Source organism: Plecotus auritus (genome assembly GCF_963455305.1).
Source record: "Plecotus auritus genome assembly, chromosome: X".
In the NCBI taxonomy this organism is placed as follows: Eukaryota; Metazoa; Chordata; class Mammalia; order Chiroptera; family Vespertilionidae; genus Plecotus; species Plecotus auritus.
Genome location: NC_137784.1, coordinates 79,036,752 through 79,059,580, shown reverse-complemented (window position 1 = coordinate 79,059,580; position 22,829 = coordinate 79,036,752). Strand labels below are relative to the sequence as shown.

Here is a 22,829-nt window from a genome sequence, read left to right as displayed (position 1 = left end):
CTGCCGCCACAGAGCAAGCAGAAGGCTTGGCTCCGCTCCAGGCTACGAAGTTTCAATTGTAGAAGATAAATAAACCCCAGATACCAGGGCCTCTGCTTGGGTCACCAGGGGGCATGGCCAGCCTGCAAACCACCACAGGTCCCTCGCCCAGGCCACCCCACACCCCAAGGGAACCCCCACCCTGATCCGGGACACCCTTCAGGGCAAACCAGCTGGCCCCCACCAGTGCACCAGGCCTCTATCCTATCTAATAAAAGAGTAATATGCAGATTGACCATCACTCCAACACACAAGATGGCTGCCCCCATGTGGTCAAAGATCCTGCCCCCATGTGGACACAAGATGGCCACCACAAGATGGCCAGCAGGGGAGGGCAGTTGGGAGGGACCAGGCCTGCAAGGGAGGGCAGTTGTGGGCGATCAGGCCAGCAGGGGAGGGCAGTTGGGAGCGACCAGGCCTGCAAGGGAGGGCAGTTGGGGGCGATCAAGCCTGCAGGGGAGGGCAGTTAGGGGTGACCAAGCCGGCAGAGGAGGGAAGTTGGGGGCAACCAGGCCTGCAGGTAAAGGCAGTTGGGAGGGACCCAGGCCTGCAGAGGAGAGCAGTTGGGGGGGACCAGGCCTGCATGGGAGGGCAGTTAGGGGTGACCATGCCTGCAGGGGAGGGCAGTTGGGGGGGACTCAGGCCTGCAGGGGAGAGCAGTTGGGGGGGACAAGGCCTGCAGAAGAGGGCAGTTAGTGGTGATCAGGCCTGCAGGGGAGGGCAGTTAGGGGAAAACAGGCTGGCAGGGGAGCAGTTAGGCATCAATCAGGCTGGCAGGGGAGTGGTTAGAGGGTGATCAGGCTGGCAGGCAGAAGCAGTTAGGGGCAATCAGGAAGGCAGGCAGCAGTCCTGGATTGTGAGAGGGATGTCCCAGATTGGAGAGGTTGCAGGCTGGGCTGAGAAACACACAGTCCCGTGCACGAATTTCGTGCACCGGGCCTCTAGTATATATATATAAAAGCCTAAGCAACTGGAACGACTGGTTGCTATGATGCGCACTGACCACCAGGGGGCAGACACTCAATGCAGGAGCTGCCCCCTGGTGGTCAGTGGACTCCCACAGCCAACCTCCCCCATCCAGCCAACCTCCCACAGTTCCTCCGCCTGGCCCCGGGTCTGGGACAAGGAACCAGGGATTGGTGGCAGCAGACATGGCCCCTTTCCCAGGGGGCCAAGGGCTGGTTCCCTCCTTGAGGCCAGCGGCCAACCTCCCATGCCCTGTTCCTCCCCGTGGCCAGCAGGCCCCAATCAGCCCACCACCCGCCCACCATGGTGGTGGCAAGGGGAGGGGGGGAGGGGGAGAGGCAGGGAACCACACAGTGGTGGGGTGCCAACGATGGCAGTGTCGGTGTCTGGTGTATGTTCCTTCCACGCCCAGCCCAGCAACTGTCGCCTCCTCTCTGGCCCGGCCCTGATCGGCCTGGCCCCAATCAACCCTGATCGCTGGCCAGACCTCGGGACCCCACCTGTACATGAATTTCATACACCGGGCCTCTAGTTTTTTAATAATACTTGGGAAATTTGTAAAGTGTTGGTATTTATTCTTCTTTAAATATTGGTAGATGGAAAGAAAAACACACTCCTGTGTGTCTCTGCTCTCAATACTCTACTACCACAGTACTTCACTGCTGACACCATGTGTGCAGGTTTTCCTCACATCAAGCAATTCTGTGATACCAGCTGGGTATCCTGTTTTAACTCAGTTCTGACTATCTCCCAGGAGATAGCATCAGATCCCACAAATAGAGTGTTCAGTCCTACAACACCGCTTCCACCCCCATTTCAGATGCCAATTGCAAGTCCAGGTTACCTGTGCTTCTGATTGGAGGTTCCCATGACCCCCTCCTCAGGTTTGATTAATTTGCTAAAGCAGCTCACAGAATTCAAGAAACCATTTAATTTACCAGATTATCAGTTTATTATAAAAGGATATAACTCAGGAACAGCCAGATGGAATAGTTGCATAGGGCAAGGTATGTGGGAAGGGGCATGGAGCTTCCATGCCTTCTCTGGAAGAGTAAATCTTCTAGCATCTCCATGTGTTTACCAACCTCACAGTTCAGAGATTTTTTTATGAAGGCTTCATTACATAGGCATGATTAATGAAATCATTGGCCATTAATGATTAGGTCAACCTCCAGCCCCTCTCCCCTCCCCTCAGGTGGGGTGGCAGGAGGGAAGTAGGGAGGAACTGAAAGATCCACTTCTCTAATTATGGTTTTCCCCCTGGCAACCAATCTCCATCCTTAGGTTACTTGGAGATTTGCAAAGGTCACCTCATTAATATAAACTCTGATGTTGAAAAGGGCTTGTTATGTATAACGAGACAATACCTTTATCGTTCTTATCACTTAGGAATTCCAAGGGTTTTAGGAGTTCTGTACCAGGGACAGGATGAATACCAAATATATATTTCTTATAAAAAACAACTAGAGGCCCAGTGCACGAAAATTCATGCACTTGGGGGGGGGTCCCTCAGCCCAGCCTGTGTCCTCTCGCAGTCTGGGATCCCTCGGGGGATGTCCGACTGACGGCTTAGGCCTGCTCCCCGGGGGATTGGGCCTAATCTGGCTGTCAGACAGCCCTCTGACAACCCGGGAGCCCTTGGGGGATGTCCATCTGCTGGCTTAGGCCTGCTCCCCGTTAGTCAGAAATCCTTAGCGCTGCTATAGAGACCGGAGAGGTTCCAACCACTGCCGCTGCACTGGCCAGCCATGAGTCAGCTTCTGGCTGAGCAGTGCTCCCCCTGTGGAAGTGCACTGAGCACTAGGGGGCAGCTCCTGCATTGAGCATCTGCCCCCTGGTGGTCAGTGTGCATCATAGCAACCGGTTGTTCCACCATTAGGCTCAATTTGCATATTACCCTTTTATTATATAGGATATCACAATAGAATTCACCAGTGCAGCTGTCTGGTTCTAGGCTTTTCTCTGCAGAAAGTTTTTAAAAAGATTTTTATTGATTTAAGGGAGAGGGAGAGAGAGAGGGTGATAGAAACATCAATGATGAGAGAGAATCACTGATCGGCTGCCTCCTGCACACCCCACACTGGGGATCAAGGCCATAACCCAGGTATGTGCCCTGACCAGGAATCGAACTGTGACCTCCTGGTTCATAGGTCAACGCTCAACCACTGAGCCACACTAGCTGGGCAGAAAGTTTTTTAAAAAAAATAACTAATTTAGTCTATTTACTTGTTATAGGTCTTTTCAGACTTTATATTTCTTCTTGACTCAGTTTTGGTAGTTTGTGTCTTTCTAGGAACGTTTATTTCTTCTAGGTTATCTAATTGTCATACAATTGTTTATAACAGCAAATTGCAACCTTTTTCATCTCATGGCACATATAAACTAATTAAAATTCTGCATCACACAAAAAAATACGTTTTTTGCCAATATGACAAAAATAGGTATGATTTTGATTCATTCACAATAGAGATATTGTGTTGTCTGTTGTCATTTTTTAAATTTGACAATCTAAGGGAATAGATGTCAATGCCCCTAACTAAATAGTCAGGAATTGCGTGTTTTAAAAATTCTTGCTGCACACCAGTTGAAAATCGCTTTTTTATAGTATTGTCTTACAATCCTTATTTCATTCATGATTTTAATAATGTGAATCCTCTCATTTTTTTCTCTTTTTCTTGGTCAGTGTAGTTAATTATTTGTTACTTATGTTATTTTCAAAAACCAAAATTTGGTTTCATTGATTTTTTTCTCTTTTGTTTTCATGTTCTCTATCTCATTAATTTCCTAATTTCTGCATCCTTCTACTTGTTTTGTGTTAAATTTGTATTCTTTTCATAGTTTCATGATGTGGAAGATTAGGTTATTGACATCTTTTCCCTTTTTTAAAATATAGTTATTTACAGCCATAATTTTTTTCTCTAAGCTCTGCTTTAATTGAATCTCATAAGTTTTGGTATGTAGTGTTTTCATTTTCTTTCATCTCAAATTAATGTGTAATTTACCTTTGTTCTCTTTTTAAACCCAATAGTTTTTAAGGAGTATATTTTTTATTTCCCACATATTTGTGAAATCCCCAGATATCCTCATGATACTGATTTCTAATTGCATGCTCTTTTGATTGTAAAACATTTTGTATTATTTAAATCCTTTTAAATATTTTGAGATTAAATTTATGGCTTGACATATTTATTGGGAAAAGTAGAACAAACTAAACTAAAGCAAACAGAAGGAAGGAAATAATGAAGATTAGAACGGAAATAAACTTAATAGAGTATAGGAAAACAAAATGGACAAATGTTAGCTACTCTCACTAAGACAAAGCAAGAATACTCATTACTAAAATCAGGAACAAAATGGGGACATCACTACTGACATTAAAGAAATAAAGAGTATTATAAAGGAATAATATGAATAACCACATGTTAACAAATTAGGTAATCTAGAAGAAAGGGACATTTTCTAAAAAGATATACTTTTTCTCCGCATCCTCGCCAACACTTGTCGTTTGTTGATTTGTTGATGATAGCCATTCTGACAGGTGTGAGATGGTATCGCATTGTCGTTTTGATTTGCATCTCTCGGATAATTAGTGACTTTGAGCATGTTTTCATGTGTCTCTTGGCCTTAAGATATGTACACATATAATACCTTAATAAAAAATAAATAAATAAATAAATAAATAAATAAAAATAAAAAGATATACTTGCCTGGATGGCATGGCTCAATGGTTGAGTGTTGACCTATGAACCAGGAGGTCATGGTTCAATTCCTGCTCAAGTCACATGCCCAGGTTGCGGGCTTGATCCCCAATCTGGGGCATGCAGGAGGCAGCTGATCAATGATTCTCTCTCATCATTGATGTTTCTATCTCTCCCTCTCCCTTCCTCTCTTAAATCAATAAAAATATATTTTAAAAAGATATACTGTACTGAAACTGATTAAAGAAGAAATTTAAAACTGGAATAGACCTCTATAAAGAGATTGAATTAGTAATCTAAAAACCTCAAAAAGAAAAACCCAGGCCCAGACAACTTCACTGGTTCATTATACCAAATTTTAAAGAAAAATTAACAAACAGCCCAGCCGGCATGGCTCAGTAGTTGAGCATCAACCTATGAATCAGGAGGTCATGGTTCAATTCCCAGTTGGGGCATATGCCTGCGTTGTGGGCTCAGTCCCCAGTGTGTAGCATGCAGGAGGCAACCAAATGATGATTATCTCTAATCATTGATGTTTTATCTCTCTTTCCTTTCTCTCTGAAATAATTAAAAATATATATATTTTAAAACCTTAAATATTCTTCCAAAAATAGAAGAGAGAACACGTCTCAATATATTCTTTGATGTGAGAATTACCCTGACATAAAAACAAAAAAAAATTACAAAAGAAACTACAGAACAATATTCCTTATGGATATAAACACAAAATTCCTCTACAGAATACTACAAAAATAATCCAACAGCATATATAAAGGATAACATTATCAAATGGAATTCACTCCAGGAATGTAAGTTTGGTTTGACATCTGAAAATTAGTCAATCAACATAAAATGCTATATCCTATCTAATAAAAGAGAAACATGCAAATTGACCGTACCTCCACTATGCCCACAAGCCATGCCCACCAGCCAATCAGGAGCAAGTATGCAAATTAACCCAACAAATATGGCAGCGGCCACAGAGCCGGAGAGAGCAGGAGGCTTAGGTTGCCCCTGGCAATGGAGGAAGCCAAGCTTTCCACCCGCCCTGGCCTGCCCTGGCCTCCGCTCAAGACTACAAAGTTTCAATTATAGAAGATAAATAAATCCCAACAAAAATGGCGGCAGCCACTGAACTGGAGCCAGCCGGAGGCTTGGGTTGCCCCTGGCGATGGAGGAAGCCAAGCTTTCCGCCCACCCTGGCCTCCGCTCAAGGCTACGAAGTTTCAATTATAGAAGATAAATAAATCCCAGATACCAGGGCCTCCGCTTGGGTCGCCGGGGGGTGTGACTGGCCTGCAAACCACCACAGGCCCCTCGCCCAGGCCACCCCACGCCCCAAGGGAACCCCCACCCTGATCTGGGACACCCTTCAGGGCAAACCAGCTGGCCCCCACCTGTGCACCAGGCCTCTATCCTATCTAATAAAAGAGTAATATGCAAATTGACCGTCACTCCAACACACAAGATGGCTGTCCCCATGTGGTCAAAGATGGCTGCCCCCATGTGGACACAAGATGGCTGCCACAAGATGGCCGCCACAAGATGGCCAGCAAGTGAGGGCAGCTGGGAGGGACCAGGCCTGCAAGGGAGGGCAGTTGTGGGTGATCAGGCCAGGAGGGGAGGGCAGTTAGGGGTGACCAGGCCTGCAGGGGAGGGTAGTTAGGGGAAAACAGGCTGGTAGGGGAGCAGTTAGGCATCAATCAGGCTGGCAGGGGAGTGGTTAGGGGGTGATCAGGCTGGCAGGCAGAAGCAGTTAGGGACAATCAGGAAGGCAGGCAGGCGAGCAGTTGGGAGCCAGCAGTCCTGGATTGTGAGAGGGATGTCCAACTGCCCATTTAGGCCCAATCCCAGGACATCCCTCGAGGGGTCCCAGATTGGAGAGGGTGCAGGCTGGGCTGAGGGACACGCCCTCCCGTGCACGAATTTCGTGCACCGGGCCTCTAGTTAACACAATAAAGGAAAAACACATGATCATATCACTAGACACAGAAAAAGCATTTGACAAAATGGGAACTTCCTCAACCTGGTAAGGATATACCCAAATGTAACTATAGCTTACATCATACTTCATGGTTAAAGATTTAATGTTTTTCCCTTAAAATCAGAAACAAGACGAGAATGTCTAATCCCCATACTTTTATTTAGTATTGAACTATAGGTCTAGGGCAATGGTCGGCAAACTCATTAGTCAACAGAGCCAAATATCAACAGTACAACGATTGAAATTTCTTTTGAGATCCAAATTTTTTAAACTTAAACTTCTTCTAACGCCACTTCTTCAAAATAGACTCACCCAGGCCGTGGTATTTTGTGGAAGAGCCACACTCAAGGGGCCAAAGAGCCGCATGTGGCTCGCGAGTTGCAGTTTGCCGACCACGGGTCTAAGACAATTAAGCAAGAAAAAGAAATAAAAGGCATCCAGATTGGAAGGAAGAAGTAATTCTATCTCTATTTATAGTCATGATCTTGTAGATAATATTCCTAAGGTATCCACACTGAAAAAAAGCTTTTAGAACTAATAAGTGTATTTAGAAAGGTAGCAGAATACAATATCAATATACAAAATGAGTTATATTTCTGTACACTAGCAATGAACTATCTGAAATTGAAAATTAAGAAAATGATTCTTTTCAAAGCATCAAAAAGAATAAAACACTTAAGAATAAATTTAACCAAAGAAGTGCAATATTTGTATGCTGAAAAAAAATTGTTTAAAGAAATTAAAGGAGATGTAAATAAATGTAAACATATGATGCTTCATGGATTGTAAGACTTAATATTGTTAAATTATCAATACTTCCTAAATTGATCTCATTCATTGCAATCTGTATCAAAACTCCAGCTGATATTTTTTCAGAACTTGACAAGCTGATACCAAAATTCATAGACATCCAAAGTAACCCAGAATCTCTAAAATGATCTTGAAAAAGAAGTAGAAAGCAGGCCTCACAGTTCTCAATTTCCAAATCCATTACAAAGATACAGTAATCAAGACAGTGTGGTGCTTGCACTAGTATAAGGATAGACATATAGATCAATAAAACATAATTGAGAGCCTTAACTGGTTTGGCTCAGTGGATAGAGCTTCGGCCTGCGGACTGAAGTGTCCCAGGTTCAATTCCTATCAAGGGCATGTACCTTGGTTGCGGGCACATCCCCAGTAGGAGGTGTGCAGGAGGCAGCTGATCGATGTTTCTCTCCCATCGATGTTTCTAACTCTCTATCCCTTACCCTTCCTCTCTGTAAAAAATCTATAAATATATATTTTAAGAAAACATAATTGAGAGTCTAGAACTAAGCCTTCATATTTATGGTCAATGCGTTTATTATTTTTTATCTTCACCTGAGAATATGTTTATTGATTTTAGAGAGAGAGAGGAACATTAATGTGAGAGAGAAACATTGATCACGTGCCTCCTGCACGTGCCCTGACCAGGGATGGAAGCTGCAATCTAAGTATGTGCCCTGCCTGACCAGGAATTTAACCCGCAACCTTTTTGGTGTATTGCTGACCCTCCAACCAACTTAGCACCCCCACCTGGCCATGGCAGTTCAATGCATTTTTGACAAATATACCAAGACAATTCAATGGGGAAAGAATCATTTTTAAAGAAATGGTGCCGCTGAAACCGGTTTGGCTCAGTGGATAGAGCGTCAGCCTGCGGACTGAAAGGTCCTGGGTTCGATTCCGGTCAAGGGCACGTACCTTGGTTGCGGGCACAACCCCAGTAGGAGGTGTGCAGGAGGCAGCTGATCGATGTTTCTCTCTCATCGATGTTTCTCACTATCTATCCCTCTCCTTTCCTCTCTGAAAAATCAATAAAATATATTTAAAAAAAAAAAAAAAAGAAATGGTGCCAGGTCAACTGGATATCTAGATGCAAAAGAATGAATTTGGACCCTTACTTTTCATGATATAAAAACTCAAAGTGATCCCTGGCCGGTGTGACTCGGTTAAGTGTCATCCTATGCACCAAGAGGTCACCAGTTTGATTTCTAATTAGAGCACATGCCTGGTTTGTGGGCTTGATCCCTGATAGGGGGTGTGCGGGAGGCAGCCAATCGATGTTTCTCTCTAAAACTAATAAAAATGTTAAAAAAACAACAACCTCAAAGTGAATCATCGTTCTGAGTGTAAGCACCAAGCCTATAAAACTCTTAGAAGTAGCCCTAGCTAGCTTGACTCAGTGGATGGAGCATCGGCCTGTGAACTGAAAGGTCCCAGGTTCAGTTCTGGTCAAGGGCACATGCCTGAGTTGCAGGGTCAATCCTCAGTGGGGTCATGCAGGAGGCAGCCAATCAATGATTCTCTATCATCATTGATGTTTCCATTTCTCTCTCCCTTTCCCTTCTCTGAAATCAATAAAAATATATCATCCTATCTAATAAAAAGGGAATATGCTAATTGACCCTCACACCATTGCAAAGATGGTGGCGCCCACAGCCAATAAGGAGGGAATGTGCTCATTGACTGCCCTGCCCTCAAAGATGGCGGTGCCCACCGCCAATAAGGAGGGGATATGCTAATTGACTTCCCTGCCCTCAAAGATGGTGGTGCCCACAGCCAATAAGGAGGGAATATGCTAATTGACTGCCATGCCCTCAAAGATGGTGGTGCCCATAGCCACAAGATGGCAGTGCACAGTCCCCTCAGCCCTGCTGGGGTGGCAGGCATGTGGCAAGGCTGGGCCTGCCCCCAGGTGGGCCCGGCCACTCTGCACATCTGCCTCTGGAGTCCCCCAGTCCCCTCAGCCCCACAGCCGCCCAGGGCTGCTCTGAGGCACAGGCAAGCCTCAGATGGTGGCTGCCCAGCCACCCAGGGCTGCATGAGACTCAGGTAACCAGGGTTGGCCGAGGCTTGTGCTGCTGGCAGTGGCAGCAGCAGAGGTGTGATGGGGCATCGCCTTCCCATGATCATCGGTCGCATCCCGCCCCTGAGGGCTCCTGGACTGTGAGAGGGGGCAGGACGGGCTGAGGGACCCCCCCCTCCAGTGCATGAATTTTCATGCACCAGGCCTCTAGTCATAATAATAAAAGGCTAAGAGTTGTCATGACCAAAATGACCAAACGAATGGTCACTATGAGGGGACCTCTGCCATGATCAGGGGCGTGGCTTGCCTTCAAACTGCGGGTGGCGCCTTGCGCAGGCTGGCCCAGTGCCCCAGAGGGGACCCGTGCCATGATCGGGGGCATGGCCGGCCTTCAAACTGTGAGTGGCCCCTCGCACAGGCCAGCCCAGCACCCCAGAGGGGACCCATGCCTCAGGCTCCCCACCCTCACGAGCCTGCATCCAGCCTCACCAGCAGCTGCTGCTCCCCTCAGCTATCAGCCCACCAGCACCGGAGGAGAGGAGAGGAGGAGGGAAGCTGCCAGTGTGAGTGCGATTAGAATCACAGATTGCCCTGCTAAAAGCCACACACTCCTACCAAAAACCAGTCCTATAGATGTTTAAGCTCTCCCCATGTGCCTCCCTGCCCTGCCTCTGCTGATGGGACCCTGCCCCTGACATGCCTTTCTCCAAGTTGCCGCCATCTTGGGAAGGTCAACACCCAGCTGACTGCCCAGGCCTCAGGCAGCAGACGCCATGACGAAGAGGTCATGGAGGGTCAAGGCACTGCCTCTGGTTGAAGCAGGTGCTGTGGGAGCAAAGTGACCAAAAGAAATAGTTATGTCCAACAGCCATCTAACTCCACAGTGGTGTGCCAATTAGTCATTGTTTAGTACTGGTGTGCCCCATTTTAAGCCAGGGGTGGGCAAACTTTTTGACTCGAGGGCCACAGTGGGTTCTTAATCTGGACCGGAGGGCCGGAACAAAAGCATGGATGGAGTGTTTGCGTGAACTAATATAAATTCAAAGTAAAGGAGAGAAGGGGAGAGCAAGAGAACCGGATAGAACAGCCGGATCCGGACCACGGGCCATAGTTTGCCCACGGCTGTTTTAAGCCGACCCCCCAAATAGACTTACCATGTTGATAATTCACTTTACTACAGAAAGAATGCACAAAGATTCTGGAAATAAGCAAAATATTTTGCACCACATAGTACGAGATGTTTAAATATCATTAAAAATAATCTCTATGAGTAAAGGGAGTTGATATTAACAAAATCTAATATACCCAATTCAAAATGTCATTCAGAAATGCATCTACTCTGTAAAATCAAAGTATGGGATCTAGGGTTTGGAAAAAACAACTTTATTCCGCTCTACCTGCTCATCCCCCAGCCTTATGCTTTGCACAAAAGTCTCAATAAAGAGATGGAGCAGAAGGAAAAGTAATGCCTCATGGCACTGAAATTTATCTGTTTCTTCAACAAATATTTATAAAAGTTGTATTAACTTTGTGCCTGTATTATAGAAACACAATACACCTCTGTCCCATCTTTAAATGGCTTAAAGTCTCTGTGAGTTCCTGGTAAGGTAAACCCATGAACAGCCAAAGAAGGAGCAGGTTCCAATACAATTTTTATTATAAAAATTACTGAATAAAAAGCTGTCCTCACTCTCCCTTCAGAACAAGAATTAAAAGGAGCAAATAAATATAATGAATGAATCCGAACTCCTTTGGGGACCCCAACCCTCAGGGACTAACACAGGTTTTGTGAGGCCTAAAGTTTACTGAAACTGAAGGACTAATATTTTTTTTTTTGGGGGGGGGCATTTTTTAATAAGGTTTAAAATGACTTTATTTAGAATAAGAAAATAAATTACAAATAACTATAGGCTTGGGGAATCTGTCCCTTTCTCTTTTATTTTTTTAACAGAGAGGGAAAGGAGAAGAATAGGGAGTTAGAAACATCGATAAGAGAGAAACATTGATCAGCTGCCTCCTGCACACCTCCCACTGGGGATGTGCCCACAACCAAGGTACATGCCCTTGGCTGGAACCGAACCTGGGACCCTTTAGTCCGCAGGCCGACGCTCTATCCACTGAGCCAAACCGGTTAGGGCTGTCCCTTTCCCTTTTAAATCATTTCAGGCAGGTTATCCAAAATGTTGCTGGTGGCAACTTGCTTGCTCTCTCCCCCAGAACAAATCCAGCCCTCATAGGGGCTCTGAAGCTTCTTTAGCTTTACCATAAAAATAAACAAACAAACAAAACAAACAAACATTTCAACAACACCCCTTTCTGGACAAAATTCTTTTTAAATTTTTTAATTTTATCCAAGTAGTAAATACATAGTTCATAATGTATCTTTTTTTTTCCCTAATAGGTGTGTAGTGTAATGGTATATCGTTGTTTTCATTCTATTGTTGACACTATTATAGATATCTCCCATTTCTTCCCCTTTACCCTCCTCCACCTAGCTCCCCCCCCACCTCTGGCCATCACCACACTTTTGTCTATGTCCATCCCCCTCCCCTCTGACTTCTGTCAGTCCCTCCCATCCTATATAATAAAAGGCTAATATGCAAATCGACCAAATGGTGGAACAACCAGTCGCTATGGTGCACACTGATCACCAGGGGGCAGATGCTCAATGCAGGAGCTTCCCCCTGGTGGTCAGTGTGTTCCCACAGGGGGAGCGCTGCTCAGCCAGAAGCCCTGAGCTGGGCTCACGGCTGGCAAGCGGAGCTGCAGTAGCACTCCCGCCTCCGTAGCAGCACTAAGGATGTCTGACTGCTAGCTTAGGTCCCTCCCCCACGGGGAGCAGGCCTAGGCCGGCAGATGCATCCCCCAAGGGCTCCCAGACTGCGAGAGGGCATAGGCTGGGCTGAGGGACCCCCGCGAGTGCACGAATTTCATGCACCAGGCCTCTAGTTTAAAAATAAATAAATAAATAAGTAAATAAAACTTAGAAGTAAACATATGAGTAAATATTGGTTGCCATAGGTTAGGCCAGTGGTCAGCAAACTGCGGCTCGCAAGCCACATGCGGCTCGCAAGCCACAGTTTCCTGCTCTGTTGACTAATGAGTTTGCCGACCACTGGGTTAGGCAATGGTTTCTTAGAGATGATACCAAAGTATAGTCAATGAAGATAAAACAGATGAACTTAATCAAAATGAAAAACTGTGCTTCAAAGAACACCATACAGGAAGCTAAAAGAAAACCCACAGAATGAGAGAAAAGATTTGCAAATCATATATCTGATAAGGGCTTATATCCAGAATATATAATGATCTCTTATGAGTCAACAATAAAAAGGCAAATAAACTAATTCTTAAATGGACAAATGTTTCCAATAGATATTTCTCTAAAGAAGATATACAAATGGGCACTATACCCATGAAAATATATTTGATATCATTACCCATTACGGAAATACAAATCACACCTCAATGAGATATCACTTCACATTCACTAAGATAGATTTTTCAAAAGACAGACAAGAACAAGTCCTGGTGAGAATATTAAGTAATTGGAACCTCATACATTGTTGGTGAGAATGTGAAATGGTACAGCCCCTTTTAAAAACATTTAGCACTCTAACTGGTGTGGTTTAGTGATTAGATTGCCTGTCGGCCCGCAAACTAAAGGGTTGCAGGTTCGATCACCGGCCCAGGCCGGGGCATGTGCAAGAGGCAATCAATCAATGAGTCTCTCTCACATCAATGTCCCTCTCTCTCCCCCTGCCTCCCTACCTTCCACTCTCTCTAAAAACTCAATGGAGCCCAGCTGGTGTGGCTCAGTGGTTGAGCATCGACCTATGAACCAGGAGGTCATGGTTCGATTCCCAGTCAGGGCACATTCCCAGGTTGAGGGCTCAATCCCCAGTAGGGGGCGTGCAGGAGGCAACCAATCAATCATTCTCTATCATCATTGATGTTTCTATCTCTCCCTCCCGCTTCCTCTGTGAAATCAATAATAAAAATATTTTTAAAAAATAGAATTAAATTTGCCCTAGCTGGTTTGGTTCAGTGGATAGAGCATCAGCCTGAGGACTGAGGGGTCCCGGGTTCGATTCCAGTCGAGGGCACATGCCTGGGTTGTGAGCTTGATCCCCAGTAGGTGGCATGTAGGAAGCAGAAGATCGATGATTCTCTCTCATCATTGATGTTTCTATCTCTCTTTCCCTCTCCCTTCCTCTCTGAAATCAATAAAAATATATATTAAAAATTTTAAATTTAAAAAATATCTTTGGATGAGGATTAACAAAAATAAAATAAAAAACATTTAGCAATTCTTCAAAATTTTAAACCTAGTTACCACATAACCCATTAATTATATTCATAGGTGCACATACTCCAAATAATTGAAACATGCGTTCAAACAATAACTTTTTCACAGATGTTTAAAGGAGCATTATTCATAATAGCCAAAAATTAAAACAGCCCAAATGTTCATCAACTGATGAACAGATAATAAATGTGGTATACCATTTAACTGAGTATTATTAGTCAGTAAAAAGGGATGGAGCACTGATACATGCTGCAGTATGGGTGAACCTTCAAAACATTATGTTGAGTGAAAGAAGTTAGTCACAAAAGACCACATATTTTTTCCATTTGTATAAAATGTCCACAATAGCCAAATCCATAGAGACAGAAGGTAGATTAGTGGTTGCCAGTAACTGGGTGGGGCGAGGATGGTGGGGGAAGGGAATATTTAGTGTTTGCTAATGTACAGTGTTTCTTTGGGGCATGATGAGGATATTCTAAAACTAGAGGCCCAATGCACAAAATTCATGCATTGGGCCTCTAGTATCTCAATAAAACTACTATCTTAAAAAGCATGATTATTTCTGTGCTGCACTGGCACAGCCAAGGGTGAACCTGAGTGGGGGTGGCTGAAAGGCTTAGAAAAGACAGACAAGAGAATGAAAGCTGGGTCTCGGTGGGACACTGCTTCCTGAGAGACAGCACCGCCACCCACAAGCCATGTCTTTATTTTATAGCCAGATTCCATGAGGCAAAGTAAGGGCATGGTCAAGATGTTTACAATATTCTCATGGGTTTCGATCCTACTCAACTACATGCACCTGAACTCTATCAAGCCTACATTACTCAGGCACGTGGGGCCATGTGTTCAAACCATAGGTTCAAGCTTACAACTACAGCTGTTGGCTATAATTGTGCTGGGAGGGCTCTGCCCTACAAGCTGGGACTTGCACGTGGCCACGAGAGGACTGTGCCCTCTCATCGGTCCAAGGCTTGAATCTGTCCAAAACACTGTAGCCACGCCCCACATATTTCCATTTAAAGACAAAGTAGTCTCTCTGAGGTGGGAGAGGTCTCCTATAATCAATCTTTTCCAAATTGATGACTGGTATCCCCTAGAAATGGTGCCATGTTAGGGGCTCAACATTGGTTCTGTACTCAGCTGTGACAGTAGTTATATAAGGTTGGTAAAAGGAGTCAATATTGTTGAGCTTTTGCATAGCTCTATTCTTCCTTCCATGTCCACTTTGTACATGGGCTCATTGAGCAAACACTGGGATTGCTGGGAGGAAAGGCTGAATGATATCTACAGAGATGGTCATTTTTTTTCTCCCAGTTGTTCAGTTTCCTCTATAATGGATGCCCTCAGTGGGTACATTCAATATCTGAATAAGTATGGGCTATGGAGAAGGGAATACCAACTGGTAGCCTTTAGATCCCAAGATCCCCCTACTGAATGAATGGGATTAGTTGTATTATAAAAGAGACACCAGAGAGCTCCCTTGCCCCTTCTGCCATGTGAAAACATCTGTTAATGAACCAGGAATCAGAGCCTCACCAGACCCGAAATGCTGGCACCTTAATCTTGGACTTCCCGGACTCAAGAACTGTGAGAAATAGGTATTTGTTGTTTTAGCCACACAGTAGGTGGTATTTTTGTTATAGTAGCCTGAATTAAAACAACATGCAATTGTTCTAGCATCACTTGTTGAAAAATCTATTGTTCCCTGAATTACTTTAGGACCTTTTAAAAAATGAATTGAGAGGAGAAACCAAGATGGCGGCATAGGTAAGCACCTAAACTGCTGCCTCGCACAACAATTTCAAAACTACAACTAAAAGACAGAACGGACACCATCCAGAACCACAGGAAAGCTGGCTGAGTGAAAATTCTACAACTAGAAGGAAAGAGAAAAGCTCACAGAGAATTGGAGGTACGGCAAAGGGTCTTTGTGCGCGCAGAGAGGAAGGGCGGCTGAGAGCCTGGCTGACTTTCTCTGGTGGAAGGGGGAAGGAAGCCCCCAAACGCATTGAACCCCAGTTCTGACTGCACTGAACCCCAGTCCCGGGCGAAACCCCGTGGACCCAGGCTCATACAGGGGGAGTCTGGACTGTCAGGTAGAGAGAAAGGCACCCAGAGTCTCGGAGAGCCAGGGGAGACCCGGGGGAGCCCCGGCGGGCAGGGGTCTTGAAGCGCGTGCGCCAGTGTGCACAAAGGCTGCGGAGGTTGCTACCGGCTTTCCCTAGCAGAAGGGAGTCAGAAGCTCCTGATTGCACTGAACCCCAGTTCTGACTGCACTGAACCCCAGTTCCAGGTGAGCCCCTGGGGACCCACGCTCTTACGGGGGGTAATCTGGACTCTCGGGTGGAGACTCGGGAGCCGGGGAAGACAGAGGTCTGGAGGCACACGCGTGCCAGTGCGCACAAAGGCTGTGGAGGTTGCCACAGGCTTTCCCTAGTGGAAGGGAGTCAGAAGCTCCTGACTGCACTGAGCCCCAGTTCTGACTGCACTGAACCCCAGTTCCAGGCAAGTCCCTGGGGACCCACGCTCTTGTGGGGGGGAATCTGGACTCTCAGGCGGAGACTCGGGAGCAGGGGAAGGCAGAAGTCTAGAGGTGCGCGCAGGCGTGCGCGCGCAAGGGCAAGGCTGACTGGAAGCCAAGACTGTCTGCTCTGCCCTGAGACTCCACCCCATCCAAGCTGAGCACAGAGGCTATTGCAATTTGGCAAGTCTAATCCTATAAGGCTGTCTCCAGCACGGAACTTCTCCCAGCATAGACACAGCAGATCTTTACAGCCAACTGGCCTGTAGGTCAATTCCTCCCAGTGATACCAACAACAATCAAGACTTAACTACAACAAGGCTGTACACACAGTCCACAAAGGGGTACACCAAGAGTGTCCACCTCAGGTTAACTGGGGAGGCAGACCCACTGGGCCATATAGGAAACCTAGCACACAAATCTACCCTACCAACTCAGGGAAGCAGTGAAAATGAGGTGTCAAAGAAACAGATCACAAACGAAAGAAATGGAGGAAAACAAACGACTGGATATAGAATTCAAAACCACGGTTATAAGGCTTTTCAAGAATATCCTAGAAAAGGCCAATAAATATAACGAGACCCTCGAAGATATGAAAAAGGACCAACTAGAAATTAAACATACACTGACTGAAATAAAAAATATTATACAGAGACCCAACAACAGACTAGAGGAACACAAGAATCAAGTCAAAGAATTGAAATACAAAGAAGCAAAAAACACTCAACTGAAAAAGCAAAAAGAAAAAAAAATCCAAAAAGTTGAAGATAGTGTAAGAAGCCTCTGGGACAACTTCAAGCGTACCAACATCAGAATTATGGGGGTGCCAGAAGAAGAGAGAGAACAAGATACTGAAAACCTATTTGAAGAAATAATGACTGAAAACTTCCCCCACCTGGTGAAAGAAATAGACTTACAAGTCCAGGAAGCACACAGAACCCCAAACAAAAGGAATCCAAAGAGGACCACACCAAGACACATCATAATTAAAATGCCAAGAGCAAAAGACAAAGAGAGAATATTAAAAGCAGCAAGAGAAAAACAGTTAGTTACCTACAAGGGAGCACCCATATGATTGTCAGCTGATTCCTCAACAGAAACTATGCAGGCCAGACGGGAGTGGCAAGAAATATTCAAAGTGATGAATAACAAGAACCTACAACCAAGATTACTCTACCCAGCAAAGCTATCATTCAGAATTGAAGGGCAGATAAAGAGCTTCACAGATAAGAAAAAGCTAAAGGAGTTCATCACCACCAAACCAGTATTATATGAAATGCTGAAAGGTATTCTTAAAGAAGAGGAAGAAGAAAAAAGTAAAGATAAAAATTATGAACAACAAATACATATCTACCAACAAGTGAACCTAAAAATCAAGTGAATTAAAAACCCGAGGAACAGAATAATCTGGTGAATATAATAGAATCAGGGGCATAGAAAGGGAGTGGACTGATAATTCTCAGGGGAAAAGGGGTATGGGGGGTGGTTCAGGAAGAGACTGGACAAAAATCATACACCTATGGATGAGGACAGTGGGGGGGGGAGGTAAGGGCAGAAGGTGGGGTGGGAACCAGGTGGAGGGGAGCTATGGGGGGAAAAAGGAGAAACAATTGTAATAATCTGAATAAAGATTTATTAAAAAAATAAATAAAAAATTTAAAAAAATGAATTGACTATATATATGTGTGCCTTTTTCTGGACTGTTTTAGTCCACTGATCTATATGTTTAGCGATGCCAATACTACATAGTTTTGATTACTGTAGCTTTATAATCTTCAAATCAGTCAATGAGTCCTCTTTGTTCTTCATATTCAAAATATTTTGGTTATCCTATGTCCTTTGATTTTCCATATAACTTTTAGAATCCTGTTTTTCTGGGATTTCTATTGGGATGGTATTGAATTTATAGATCAATTTTGGAGAGGATTATCATATTAACACTATTCAGCCTCTAGTCCATAAGCGGTATATCTCTTTAAACTCAGGATTCCTGATTCAATCATAATTTATTAAGTAAATGTGTCAACTATACTGTAAGGAATATCAGAATGAATAAGAAAAAGTCTATTTTGAGAAAGGAATATACTGGTTGGCTAAATAAAAAATGTCTCACATTGAGAGTTTTTAATATTTTCAAGAGCACTATTACCCTTTTCATTTGGAATTGGTTTGGAACGGGAAGGGATATTTTCTGCTTGAAACTCAGTTGTGTGACCCTCAGTTGTGTGTGGACAAGTCTCTTGATTTTGTATAGAAAGCAAGCCAGAAAACATTTTAGAGAGCAAATACACTAAGAAAGGCATGTAAATTTAGATATGGTTTCCCTAGGGTACTGCAGTGTGGTGTTTAGTTCAAATCACCACCCATTGCCCGGTGCATATATTAGTCTCAGGACACAGCCCCCAGTGGACCCAAAATATCTAAGCCTTATGAAGAGAAAAGAAATTATAAGCAAATATAAAATGAACTAAAAATAGTGACTACTTTGCTATGCACTATGTAATACAGTGGGGCCCAAGCAGCCCTTGGGCAGTACCACCTGGGTAGGTATAACTCTGAAGTTGGGGGATGGGCTTTATCCACACTCCTGTAGGAGTCAAATAGAGGCTTTGGCCCTTTCAAGACTATAGGGAATCAGAGGACCTTTGTCACCATGAGGAGTCCATCATATCAATAGCTGTCAGCAGAGGGTATATGGTAATATCCAGAGAAAGATGGTACCTGTTCTCAGCTACTTGGATTTGTTCCTGGGCACAGGTGAGCTCTCCCCTGAGTGTCTGACAGGATACAGGGTTCTTCTATTGCAAAGGAGCCAGCCCAGCACAGCTCACATACTTAGTACCTCATTTGATCCACTCAGCAGTTGGTAAAACCACCAGATTGATTCCTCTAGCTATGAACCCTAGAGATAATATGTTTTACATATCATTTTACATTCTGACAAGAATTTTTAAGTGTTTTCATTGCCCTCATAAATTCACTGAACATTACCATGTATTGATTCCTGGATTTTTTTTGAATTTTTTAAATTATGACAAACATAATCCATATCCTTTAGGAAAAAGTGGAGATTAGTGAGCAAAGCAAAGAAAAAGAATCACAGATGGAGCCATAGAGCAGTAGAGGACCCAGGATACAGAACATCAGTGCCCACTGATATGGTTACAACTAGGGGATGACATAAGGATGGTCATGTCCACAAAGGAATGGCATGGAGGTACCTAACCATCAGGTGACTGGACTTATTTTTGAGTACAGGCAAGACCTCTTTTTGTCTACCATGCAGGAAACACCATCACCTGCTTTCTAGTGTACACGTTTTCAGAGTCTTCTCTGTGCATAAACGCATTATGCAAACATATTCACAGTTTTACAAAGTTGGGCTGGCACTGTATATGTGGTTCTGAAAACAGTTTTCTTTATTGTTTTACAAAGTATCATGACCATCTCTTCCATGCACATGGATGAAAATCCAGTACTGAAATGGAGAGAACTGTATAGTTGGACCAAAAGGCTGCAGGTAACAAGAATAGCAGACACTTACAGCAAAGTATCAGCTTAAGGTTAAAGCACATCACCTGGCAAATACTCTCCCCCATCCCCGCCCAAGGGAAAGCAGGGTTGTAATATTCTCATCAGAGGAATCAGAATTGAAGTCCAAGGGTTTTAAAGATATGGGATATTATGTAAGCCCCTTTGGCCCCTACCTCCACCCTTCACTCCCCTGACACCCCGCTGGCCCCTTGGGAAGAATGGATCCTGTACATCTCTTTGCATCCAGTGAAAACTACCTGTTTTCTGTCTTTTCCTTAGCTCTTCCTGAGCCCTTGCTACATCTCCACATTCTCTCATCCTCTCCTCAATGCCCAAATGCCTTTTCTGTAAGTCCTCCTGATAGTCCTTGAGGGAATCATCTGTCCACCTGTCCGTTTTTTGCTTTGCTTTCCAGGGCACATACTCTTCAGCCGGGCGTTTTTCGGCAGCTCGCAGCTGGCTCGCTGGCTTGGCCTGGGGTTCTGGCTTGCCCTCACTGAGAGCTTTTCCCTCACCTTGGGACTTGCTCTGCTTTTCTTGTTTCCCCTCATCATCTGGCTGTCCTTGATCTTGGAGCTTTCCCTCATGCTCTGGCTTCCCCTCCACTTCTGGCTTTTCTTTCCCATCTGACTTTCCTTCATCTTCTGTATCTACTTCATCTTCTGGCTTTCCCTCGCTTTCCAGCTTTCCTTCATTTTCCTTGTAGAGCTTTTCCATGTTGAGATGTCCCCTCCCTTTCCTGTACTGGGGTGTGGTGTGGGGTGGGGGAGGAGGAGAGGAAGAGAAGACAAGGAAGACTGAGGGCTGGCTCAGATAGTACTGGCATCTGGCCCATGGTCAGGTGCCGGAGCCTGCTGGCATCAGTCGAACAGTACCTGCAAGGGGGGGAGAGGATGAGAAAAGACAGACAGAAAACAGAATGGGATCGGGAGGACTGTAGCACTTCCTGCTTACAGTCCCGAGTTTATTTTTCACCATACATTTATACAGGGTCAGTTACATTCCATACAATACATCATTCCTGTTATGTGGTAAACATAATTATACCCCTTTGTTTTAGGTTTCCTACTGACCTTTACACAAAGTTCCTTATCTTGGCTAAGATTCCAACGGCTATACCTGTACATACACCTTTGACGCCACCTAAGTTCCTTTCCATGAGATAATCTAGCTATGCTTCTTGCTAAAGGATAATTACGCTTATACATAAACTGTGCTTGAAGATTAACTAAGCTCTAGGGGGCAGAATGTGTGATTACTAAACTATTGTGCTTAAGGGTCTCTAAGCCTAAGGGGGGGCAGGATGCATGACTAACCTTGGGAACAGGCAGGCCACTTTGTGAAACCTGCCCTCTCAGGACTTTGTCAACTGAGGTCGCTCCCAACAATTCCCCCCTCCTTAAAAATTAAGTAGGTTGGGCTTTTAATTTTAGTTCATGTAGCCCAGTGCGCAGTGCAAGAATGCCTTTACCTACTCTACGCATTAAGATAGGAAATAAACAAAACAGTATCAGAACTAAACCTCCTAATCCAGGAATTCCTAAAGCTAAATGCTGAAAATCTCCTACAGAGGGAACAATCTTAAGAAATTGATCAAGAAAATTTCTAGCGGTATCACTGGCATCAAAACGCAAGGGTCCTGCTTCTTGCAAAACTTGAATCTCTTTATGCAAAGCTAATAAGTCTAAAGAATCATCCGCACTATGCCATATGCCTTCTAAGTGGTTCTTCACTCTATTCCAGGTATGCACACTCTTATTATATTTCTTAGAAGTAACACAGATCCAACTATAATCTGCGTGACAGTCCAATCTAGATCTTATTTGGAGACTCTGTACCTTTTCTCCTAGGTACAGTACCATGTCATGTAAAGCATTCAGTTTCTCCTCTATTTTCCTATCAATATTTTCCTGAGTGCCCATTGCCTGGGAGACATTTTTAGACAAGTTATTAACAAAATGCGCTGTTTGTACTTGCTGAGTTAATGCCACTGCCGCTGCAGTAGCAGAGGCAATCAAGGTGATGAGGGCTGTGATACCTGCTATCAGTAAGCCAATGAATCTCCTTGGCCTGGATAGTGCCCCTGTGATCTCATGCCAGACCTGTAACCCCTTGTCTGAATACCAGGGGCCTGTAAGATTGACAGGCACCATTACAAAGGATGGTTGGTGTACCACAGCAACTTGTTTCCCATTTTCTAAATTCTTGACACAGTTGGTCAAATTGCATTGGACACACTGTAACTGGTATCTATTTCCAGAAAATGTGACATTAATCCTTCCTGCTAATAGAGCATAAGGTTCAGGCACACAGGCAATGACAGGTCTTTTTTCAGGCAGATTAGTATAAAGTAATGACTCTGGTCTAATGCAAGAGATGTCCTTATTATCTTTCTGAACCAGAGGAGTACCCATACTTGCTCCTAATTTCCATAACCCATATTGGAATTTCCCATTACTTAATCCCCATATTCCCTTATACATTCCCAGTTCCAAGGAGTCTGTCCTATTGGGTTGAGACCAGTCATAAATGGAGAAATTAGTTCCTGGGAGTACATACTGTACTGCCTGAGTACCATGACAGCGTTTCCATGGCACAGCGTACTTGGCAGTCAGGGATTCTTTTTCACAAGGGGGCAAGTCCTGGGGTGGAGTGATGTTGATTACCTTTCCCTTCTTTCCGCTCAGTCCTTTAAGAAACACTGTCCAGCCGGGAGATGCCATTGCTACAGAGTCCATTTGTAGACATCCCGTTACATCACCCTCTAATGACAAACAAATAGGCATTCCATTCCCTTGTCCAAAATAGTCAAAACCCATATGTAGTTCTGGTCGTATATGTCCATTAGAAGGTATCCCCAGGGTGTGTCATTTACATATACCGGAACTGACGGTCCGCCCCATTCAGCTGGATGAAGTAAAGGAGGGTCAGGAACGTAGGCCCAGTGG

The 22,829-nt window shown here is 44.5% G+C and overlaps 1 pseudogene across 1 annotated transcript; it reads right to left on the bottom strand.

Annotated features, from left to right (window-relative positions):
• Positions 1 to 20,063: 20,063 nt before the first annotated feature.
• On the bottom strand, positions 20,064 to 20,598 carry LOC308239929 (annotated as a pseudogene). Its single transcript has one exon. The product of its transcript is annotated as an uncharacterized misc_RNA (transcript).
• Between the last annotated feature and the right edge of the window lie 2,231 nt (positions 20,599 to 22,829).